At 32.6% G+C, this 11504-nt stretch overlaps 1 long non-coding RNA gene across 1 annotated transcript; it reads right to left on the bottom strand.

Annotated features, from left to right (window-relative positions):
- Nucleotides 1–3625: 3625 nt before the first annotated feature.
- Nucleotides 3626–4555, bottom strand: LOC133801692 (uncharacterized). The gene is made up of 2 exons (XR_009876912.1): nucleotides 3986–4555; nucleotides 3626–3890 (listed from the first exon to the last, which is right to left on the bottom strand). It is a non-coding gene; the product is annotated as an uncharacterized LOC133801692 (long non-coding RNA).
- Nucleotides 4556–11504: the final 6949 nt, after the last annotated feature.

Raw genomic sequence — 11504 nt, 5'->3', positions numbered from 1 at the left:
AGTTTCAACCCCTTTGAAATACATCGAACAAAATGTCATAGCCTCATCAGCGACATAGCCTTCAGCTATTGACCCTTCAGGACGAGCTTTATTTCTCACGTAGTTCTTCAATTTTTTCATGTACCTTTCAAAAGGATACATCCATCTCATAAATACCGGTCCACCCAAAATTGCTTCTTCAGGCAAATGTAAGACCAAGTGAATCATTATATCAAAAAAAGCCGGAGGAAAGATCAACTCCATCTTGCACAATATCAAAACAAGGTCTTTTTGTGCTTCCTCCATATCTGTAACATTTATAGTCCTCGAACATAGTTGCCTGAAAAAACTACATAGTTCAGAAATGGTGGTCGATATATCTTTTGGGAGAAACTTGCGAACACCCACAGACAATAATCGTTGCATTATAACATGACAATCGTGGGATTTCAACCCAATGATATTTGTTTCATTCTCGATTACTTTTTTCTTCAAATTTGAACAAAAGCCATCTGGAAATTTCACTTCTTTAATAAATTGACAAAATTGTTGTCTCTGAGCATGAGTTAACACGTAAGAAGCATGCGGCTTCATCAACTTTCCACTCTCATCTTCATAAATCCACAATGATTCCCTTACCCCCATCTTCTTCAAATCATATATTGCATTAGTGGTGTCCTTAGACTTATCATTGTCCAAGATTGTGCCGAGGAGACTATCGCACACATTTTTTTCGACATGCATGACATCAATGTTATGTTTTAAAATGTTTGTACTCCAATAATCAAGCTCGTAGAAGATGCTTTTTTTCCTCCAATTTCTATCTTCCGCAACTCTTCTACGTTTCACACCTCCAAACTGCAAGTGTTTTCCAGGAACTTGGGGTGGAAGGTTGTTCACTTGTTCTAATATTTCCTCACAAGTAAATTGTTTAGGAGGACGTCTTCTCTCAATTTGTCCATCAAACTCAGTGTTCCTTCTCATTCGATGTGTACTGGGCAAGAATCTTCTGTGACCAACATAAGATGTCTTACCGATCACTCGAATGGAAGATGTGTCTTCATTACATGTAGGACAAGCTTTGTATCCCTGACCACTCCATCCAGACAAACTACTTCGAGCTGGAAAATCATTGACTGTCCATAAAAGGGCTGCGCGCAGCTTGAACATAGTGTTGGTCGTACTATCTCTCGTAACAACTCCGTTAGCCCACAACTCATTCAACTCATCCACCAATGGTCTTAGAAATACATCTATGTCCTTACCCGGTGATTTTGGACCAGGAATAAGGATGGTCAGCATCAAATTGTTGTCTTTCATACATAACCAAGGTGGAAGATTATAGTTCGCCAACACCACAGGCCACATGCTGTATGCGAGGTTCATGTTGCCAAATGGATTAAATCCATCAGCAGCTAAGCCTAAACGGACATTCCTAGGATCACTTGCAAAACCAGGATGATTGACGTCAAAGTTCTTCCACGCCGTCCCATCCACCGGGTGTCGCATCACTCCATCTTCTTTCGATTTCCCAGTGTGGTGCCATAGCATGTCCTTCGCTGTATAGTCTTTTCAACCGGGGTGTCAATGGAAAGTAACGCATCACCTTATGCGGCAACTTTTTTCCTTTAGTTTTTTCAAAAGTAACCCATCGACTAGTTCCGCAAACTGGACATTCCTCTTTGTTTGCATGCTCTTTGTAAAATAAACAGCAATCATACTGGCACACATGAATCGACTCGTATCCCAACCCTAATTTCTTCAATCTCTTTTTAGCCTCGTAGTATGTTGATGGAATTTTATTTTCCTTCGGAAAGGAAAGCTTTAACAACTTCAATAATTCATCGAATATGTTGTTAGGAATCTTCCCTCTAACTTTCAAATGTAATAGCTTAGCTAAGAAGTTAAGGGAAGAAATCCAATCACATCCAGGATACAACTCAGCTTCAATCTCCTCAAATAACTCGTCGTAATATTCACTTGCGCCACTATTGTCTACTTGCTCAGTTGTCGGTAAGAGGAAGTCCTCCACTATGGGAATCATCTCGTCAACTTCATCATCATCAACTACCTCATCAACAACATCTAGTTCCGTTTCCCCATGATAAATCCACCTCTCATAACCTTGATAAAATCCCCAATCGAATACATGTGCATCGACAACAGGTAAAATTTCAAGCCTGTTATTTATGCATCTGACACACGGACACCTAATTCTTCCATCAGAATCCTTATATTCCGAGGCCATCCTCAAAAAAGATTGTAGACCATTCCAATATTCTTGACAAGCACGATTTCTCAATGTTGTCCAAGTCTTGTCAATCGCCATCTAGAGTGTTACAAGAGTCTGTGAGTTTTAGTAATGTGAATAGGAATGGATAACAAAAAAATTTGTTATCATTTTTTAAATCTTATGCAATATTATAATATCTTATGTTATTTTATGATGTTTTATTATATAATTTTATTCACATTAAAAAAAATTCATTTCATTATTTTATTGTTAATACTTTAAACTTATCATTTCTGTGCCGATATCCCTGTAATCGATGGTTGTAGTCAACAACCATCAATCACAAGCATACCGGGACAGAAAAAATAAATTATTATAAGATATGTAGTAATTTTTAATTAATCATTATTAATTGTAAAAAAAATTATTATATAAATTTTTTAATTTCTATATTAAAATAATTTAATAATAGTGAATATTATTAATTAGATAACATTAACTATTAAATTATATAATTAATAATATTAACTATTTAATTAATCATTATTAATTTTTAAGATTTGTATTAAATTAAATTAAATTATTCAATTAGATAATGTTATTTAATAAATAATTAAATTAAATTATTTAATTAAATAATGTTGAATCAAACTTTTATTAATTAAAAAATTAAAAAATAAATTATTATAAGATATGTAGTAATTTTTAATTAATCATTATTAATTGTAAAAAAATTTATTAAATAAATTTTTTAATTTCTATATTAAAATAATTTAATAATAGTGAATATTATTAATTAGATAACATTAACTATTAAATTATATAATTAATAATATTAACTATTTAATTAATCATTATTAATTTTTAAGATTTGTATTAAATTAAATTAAAGTATTTAAATTGATGGATGATTATTACAACTATATATATATATAGTCTACTCTTGTCATGTATATATGCCTAGAATAGGTATTACGTTACATGAAATGATTTTCTTTTGTTTGCTCCTACTTAACAAATATTGTTATTCTTTTTATTTTATTTTTGTCTATTCTATTCTAACCCAAATATTTTTTAAATAATCATAATAATAAAGACTATATGGTAAGATGATTTTTTTTTTTTTTTTTTTTTGCTTTTCAAGATGGGTGGTATCAATATTATGTTTTTTTTTTTAATTTTAAAGGGGTATCATTATTATTATTGAGAATAAACTTTTTTTTTTTTTGCATAAAATAGATGAATTTATTCATTCAAATAAATAAATTATTATTTAAACTAAAAACATATTATGCTAATTTGTAGGTTGTTTTATAAAAATTACGAATGACATGATAAAGAGATATATTCGTAAATTAAAATAATAAAGTTTTAATATCATTAAAAAATTGTGAACTTAATCCTAAACGGGTCTGACTAATGAAGCAAGAGTGTCCATTTGAATTTATAAAGTAAACACTTGAAAATGAAATAAAATTGATAAATTATAATAAGTCTGAAGAAATTGTTATTCAATTCAGAATGTTTTACAATAAGTCTCAGTTTTCTTAGTAAATAATAAAGAACACAATAATATATAGAACACAATAATCAGTTATTAAATAGAACAGCACATACTTGTTTGTCTTCTTCCACCAAAATGGCAATAGAAATACTACCCAACACTGTAAACGAAAGTCTGAAATGAAAATACATACACACAATCAATTTCATACAATCAATTTCAGACATATATATATACCCAAGTTGAATAATTTAAAATATACAACATACCGAGAAAACAGCCAAGTTTTATCGAAGTGAAACTCAACCCAAGTTGTCACAAGCCACCTGAAACAAAGTATATATATATATATAAACGACATCTTACTGGAAAAATTAAAAATGAAAAATAAGTATGAAAATGGCGAAAGAGAGAAAGAGGGAACGAACTGTAAAATTAAACTGAAAATGGAGAAGGAGAGAAAACGGGTGAGGGAGACGAATGGGGAAAAAATGCCAAGAGAGACTATATAATATTATTACCGGCGGGTCTCCGCCGGTAATAAGACATCACCGGCGGGTCCGCCGGTATTAACCTGCCAGTAATAAGACATCACCGGCGGGTCCGCCGGTATTAACCCGCTGGTACTACGATATTACCGGCGGGTCCGCCGGTATTAACCCGCCGGTTATAACTATTACCGGCGGATCCGCCGGTATTAACCCGCCGGTATTAAGTATTATCGGTGGGATCCCGCCGGTATTAAATTAATTTGAAATCGGTCTCCGGTACTACTTATTACCGGCGGGTTGTCCGCTGGTAATAATTAAAAAAATTTTAAAAATAAAAAATAAGATTAATACCGGTGGAATTCGTTTTCCGCCGGTAAAGATTGTATTATTACCGGCGGACTATCTCCGCCGGTAATATTTCCGCCGGTAAATAACATTTTTGTTGTACTGTAATGGCAAACGGATTTCTGAGTTTTCATATTTATTAAATATATTAATCGCAAATCCAAACATTTAAATTACAAAAATTATATCCAAACATTTAAATTACATAAAATCAAATAAGTAATTGATGATAAATTATAGAATCAGTTGTCCATTACATCATTTGATTTTTTTTTCTTTCTAAAAATGGCCCTGAATTGTTCAACACCATTGAATTCGGCAACCATGGTATATATGAAGGTACTTCTCTATTACTAGTTTATTTCTTTTTTTACACAACATCAAGTCAAAAAATAAAAATAAAAACTTGCAGAGGATAATGTATAAAAATAAAACTTAGATGAAAGTACGAAACAAGAAAATAGAAAAGGGGAGGACTTAGTAGTTTGGAGAGAAAAGTATGGTTGGGAAGAAAAGATGGACAAGAAAAATAGATAGCAAAATAATAAGTGAGTTCCACCAAAAGATTTTTCTCTCAAATTGGAGAGAAGAGTAAAGGAAAATTACTTATTGACACCGACCGTGCTAAGTAAAAATAATTCATATAAAATAATTAAATTGTAATTTGGTTTTCATGTTGTTTTTTCTTTCATTTCTTCATATACAAAACAAGATAAGATAAATACACTTTTCTATCTTTTCATTTTTCTTTCCTCTATATCAGCATAGATTTTGACGTCAATATATAGGTTGCTGACACAACTAAGCCGAAAGACGTCCTTCAATTTCTTACTTGTAACCTTTACTTTTTGTTAGGGTTTTGTACCATTTACTTGTAGCCAAGGGCACGGAGAAAGTCTATTGTATTTGAATTCCACTGCAATGGCTACAAACATGACTTGTCCTAAAGACACCACAAGAAAATGGGGCTATTATTTCGGTTTCTAAGGTGGAAAGACTTTGTTTATCGCATAAAATCAAACCCAAATCCTTCGAGGTGAAGTAAGAAGTGGTGAAAATATAAACCAAAGTAGAAAGTGGGGTTTCTACTGCGGTCGTTTATACATAATAAGCGAAGTAGAAAGTCTTGAATGGAAGTGTTGGTAAGAATTGTGATCCTTTCTACTTCGGTTTTATGTATAAACAGAAGTTGAAACCCCATTTTCTATTTCTGTTTATACATAAAAACCGAAGTAGAAGCTTATTTTTTTATTTGTTTATTTTTAATCAAATTTAATAAAATTAGAAATTAATTCTGATATTTTAAATGGCCAAATTTCGAATTTATATATATTGTTACAATTGAAATTAATTATGTTTTTTTAATGGCTCAATCAATTAGAAATTAATTTTTTTTTAAATTAAATATTTATACAATGTTATAAGTACTTTGGTACAAATTTCTACATCGATATAAGTACTTAAGTGAAATAGTCTAAACATTGATACATTCACATCGACATAAAACTAAACACAGAACTAAATGAACTTATTATAAACACAATAGGTTGTAAGTCATCAATCGGCCTAACCATTTTTGTTGGATTGGCAAGCGGTTTGCAATCTCACAATATTATTTTTTCCCATCAAACTGCAAAATTAACAAACATAAATTAATAACAATATTGATTATTTTATAGTTTATATTATACTTAAATAAGTTATGAAAAATAAACTTATTTTGTCTTTTAAGGTTTCTAATGCATTTGCTACCCGTACAAAATCTCTAATTTATTATGAAAATATTCAATAAATCACAGAGCAGATAAGCAGAATGCCATATATTAGTTTCATGATTGTCCTGAGATTTAGTTAAAGTTTAAGGGATGCCTTAATCTAATCACATGGACACTCAATTCTTTCAGGATCACTACAGTTCTTTAGGCAACACGTTGAAGATAACAATTGTTAAATCCTAAGAAAATTTTTGGCAAACTTTCCCCTGTTTTTATAGCTTAATCCAATTTTGTAATTACCTACAAATTCAACACAAAAATCAACAAACATAATTTCATCCTTATATCACCACAACACACAAATTTTTCAGAACCTAATTCACTAATTTGATAAATAAATATTGTAATAGTGATAACTTAAATTACAAAATTATACACCTCCAATATTACTCTTGATTAAGGTCACCCGAAATCACACACAAAGCTCGCCACTAAATCAACAAGACTTTAAAAAGAATTTAAAAAAAAAAAGATAAATAATTAACAAACAACATATCAAACTAGCTAATTATAGAAAACAAAAACAAATATTTACTAATATTCTAAGTATTCTATGTTCTCTAAGTTATAAGATTAGCAACAACACAATCTAGCGGGGTTAAAATATTTAAATAGGAAGTTCACCTTCTCACAAATTTTAAAATTCACTAATTTATATATGATTGATATATATATATATAATAGAAAAATAAATAAATAGAAAATCCCACAAAATATTACAAAAAATAAATATGAATTCGAAATGATATATATATAATACATACAAAGTTTTTTGGATTCAAACATTCCTTAATGCTCAAAATCAACTCTAAACCTATATACAAACAACACATTATATATAAAAACAAAAAATCTGAAAAAAAATATAGAAAATTAAAAACAGAATCATACAACCAAAGATTGAACGATCCATACCTATTTTGAAGCTCATGAACGTATTTAAACCCTAAAAATCCAATCAAAATCATGTAGGAAACCCCATTTTTGAACTCCAAATATACCCATTGTCAAAGAATTTTTTTTATCCTAAAAATGGAAGTTGGTCAGAAAAGGAGAAAAAAATGGTTAGAAAACCAAACCCTTGTTAATTGTACGACCAGAAATCACTACAAGAAAAAGAGGCTTTTACTTCGGTTTTTAAGGTAGATTAACTTCTGTTTTCACATAAATTCGGAACGTACCACAGTAGTTCGGGGTGACGTAAAAGGTAGATATATAAAAACCGAAAAAGAAAATAGATCTTTTACTTCGGTTTTTATGTAAAAACCGAAGTAGAAAGTGGGATTTCTACTTCGATTTTTACAGAAAAGTGAAGTAGAAAGGTTTGAACAATTGGCCGCACGTGCCTATCTAAACCTTTCTACTTCAGATTGTATATAAAAACCGAAGTAAATAAATAAAATCTTGTAAATACCTTAAAATAAACAAATGTGTGAAAAACTGGATTTTAAATAATCCAATTTCTCTTCTCAAGAAAAAATTAAAAATCAAAACTCCTGAATCTAGTTTATACAACATTTTACAAAATATTTTCTTGAATCCAATATATTTAATTCAAAACAACCAATGAATAAAATTAAAAGAGAAGCTCCCGTTGAAAAGCTCCTCAACCTACACATGTCAGCAATCATAATCAGTTTCAACAGATTCATAACCTCACAGTAGAAAGGCAAAAATTAATATTTTATATTCATATATATATGTATATTTAAATTTAATGAAATCATCTTTCAATACTCAAAACTTACACTTGTGCTTTAGGTTTACTAATAAACAAGAAAAATGGTACAAATCTAAGTATAAATTGTTGATATTATGATTTATCATTTAAAACTTATTAGGATAACAAAGTCCAACAATCCACTTATTAACAATGAAATATTAACCAATCCAAACTTTACCACCTTAGCGCATTTAGATTTTTTTTTATATTAAAAAAAATCTAAAGTCAGGAATACTGATTTATTGATTTATTGCTAGAGTCAATAACTTTTATTTCCCTACCAATCACTATATAGCCAAAACCAATATTAACACATGATTTATCTTATCTAGATTAACCATGACCAAGTTATGCAAGCCTGCAAAAAAAGAATATGACATGGTCAAAAATTTCATCCATATTCACCAGAATAGTATAGAGTTAAAAGTCCTAGTAATAATATAATTTACACTTGTAATATGCTATCACCATGATATAGATAGAACACTTTTTAGGAGCCTCCTTATGCTCTTCTCTAGCTTTTAATTCAGCCTCAATAAGGACTTGGTTATGGGGCTCTTTGTTGACAGCAAGTTGACACTCCAAAAGATGCTCTCTCGAAGTAGCCTCCTTATTTTCCACATCACCAAACCCTTTTCTATTTAGCTCACGAAGGATAGACTTGACACACTTCAGCTTCACACACAAGCGATACATGGAATTACCAATGATCGGCTCCTTCCAACACTCCAAAACCATCTTGTTAAAGTCCGGATGAGAACACCACATGTCATAAAATCTGAATGGTTTTAAGCAATTGCTATGAGTAGGATAAACAGCCAAGAGAAGAGGGCTATGGTCAAAATCCCCTTCCGGGAAAAAATGAACTTCAGCACTAGTGAATCTGTCCAACCACAACTGGTTAGCAAGAGCTCTATCCAGTTTAGCAAAGACCCGAGAATTGCCTTCCTGCTTATTATTCCAAGTAAAGAAGCACCATGTATATTTCACATATGATAAATTGCAATTTTCCACAAAATTTCTAAGAGCTTTAAAGTCTTTTGTAGGCTTACCAGCATGAACACGTTCTTCCGGATACATAACAGAATTAAAATCCCCTAAGAGCATCCAAGGATTAGTTTGAGTTCGAGAAATTACCATAAGATCATTCCAAAGGCCACTTCGCTCTTTTGAATCATTCGAAGCGTAAAGAAAGGTCGCCTCAAACGGATCCGCATTTTTGGTTCTAATAATAGTGTGAATATATTGACTGGTGCAACCACGAATATCCACATCAGAACTCAGCGAATTCCAAGGAAGAACAATTCGGAAATTATGATGATGAGCAGAATTTGATGTAAAACACCATCCTGTAAAGAGACTAAGGTATAAAACTCCCATAATGGGGGGAAAATTGAGCGGGAATGGTTAAAAAATTTCCCTCCATAATATACATAGGTAAAGATCATTACCTACTGATATTATTGGTAGGTAAAGCTATGTTCCGAAATATAATATAATGGACTAGCATTTACCTACTAATATTATCTACCTATAAATATTGGTAGGCAAAACATTACTTTCCCTGCTAATATATATTGGTAGGTAAAATATTGGTAGGTAAAGATCAGATTTCTTGTAGTGCGAGAGAAAGTAATCGTTGCATTATCACATGACAATCGTGTGACTTCAACCCAAGAATATTTGTATCATTCTCGGACACCTTCTTCTTCAAATTTGAACAAAAGCCATCTGGAAATCTAACTCCTTTTATAAACTGACAAAACTGTTGCCTCTGCGCCGGAGTTAACACATAAGGAGCGTGCGGCTTCATCAGCTTCCCATTCTCATCTTCATAAATCCACAATGATTCTCTCACACCCATCTTTTTCAAATCATGTCTGGCATTAGTGGTGTCCTTAGATTTATCACTGTCTAAGATGGTGCCAAGGAGACTATCACACACATTCTTCTCAACATGCATGACATCTATATTGTATTTTAATTTGTTTGTACACAAATACTCAAGCTCGTAAAAAATACTTTTTTTTCCTCCAATTACCTTCATCTACTCCTCTTTTACGTTTCACACCCCCAAACTGGACATGTTTTCCTGGAACTTGCGCTGCAAGAGCATTAACTTGTTCTAGTATATCCTCACAAGTAAACCGTCTCAGAGGACATCTTCTCTCAACTTCTCCATCGAACTCTTTGTCTCTTCTCATTCGATGAGTACTTGGCAAGAATCTTCTGTGACCAACGTAAGATGTCTTACCGATCACTCGGATGGAAGTTGTGTCCTCATTACACGTAGGACAAGCTTTGTATCCCTGACCACTCCATCCAGACAAACTACTGCGAGCTGGAAAATCGTTCATTGTCCACAAAAGGGCTGCCCGCATCTTGAACATCCTGTTGGTCGTACTATCTCCTGTATCAACTCCGTTAACCCACAGATCCTTCAACTCATCCACCAATGGTCTCAGAAATACATCCATGTCCTTACCGGGTGATTTTGGCCCAGGAATAAGGAGGGTCAACATGAAATAATTGTCTTTCATGCACAACCAAGGTGGTAGATTATAGTTTGCCAACACCACAGGCCACATGCTGTATGCAAGGTTCATGTGGCCAAATGGATTAAATCCATCAGCAGCTAAGCCCAGACGAACATTTCTGGGATCCCTTGAAAAATCAGGATGCTTGGCATCAAAGTCCTTCCACGCAGAGCCGTCCACCGGGTGTCGCATCACCTCTTCATCTTTTGATTTCCCGACGTGATGCCATATCATGTGTTTTGCTGTAATCCTTGAACTGTATAATCTTTTCAACCGAGGGGTCAACAGAAAGTAACGCATCACCTTGTGTGGCACTTTTTTTCCTTTCGTCATTTCAGAAGTAATCCATCTACTACTTCCGCATACTGGACATGTCTCTTTAGATGCATGCTCATTGTAAAATAAGCAGCAATCATACTGACACACATGAATGGACTCGTATCCCAACCCTAATTTTTTCAATCTCTTTTTCGCCTCATAGTACGATCCAGGGATTTTGTTTTCCTTAGGAAATGCAAGCTTTTACAACTTCAGCAATTCATCAAATATGTTGTTAGGCATCTTCCCTCAAACTTTTAGATGCAATAACTTTGCTAAAAATTTCAGGGATAAAATCCAATCACAGCCAGGATACAACTCCGCTTCAACCTCCTCAAATAACTCATCATAATACTGACTCCCACCGGGATCCCTTTCTACTTCCTCAGTTGTCGGTAAAAGGAAGTCTTCCACAACGTGAATCATCTCATCGTCTTCATTCTCATCAACCACCTCATCAGTACCAATTTCTTCCACCTCACCATGAAAAATCCACTTATCATAAGCTTGATGAAAACCCCTATCGAATACGTGTGCCCGAACTACATCCAAAGATTCAAATCTATTATTATTGCATCTCACACACGGGCACCTAATTC

Source organism: Humulus lupulus, chromosome 9 (genome assembly GCF_963169125.1).
Source record: "Humulus lupulus chromosome 9, drHumLupu1.1, whole genome shotgun sequence".
Taxonomy (NCBI): Eukaryota; Viridiplantae; Streptophyta; class Magnoliopsida; order Rosales; family Cannabaceae; genus Humulus; species Humulus lupulus.
This window is presented reverse-complemented; position numbering and strand designations above follow the sequence as displayed.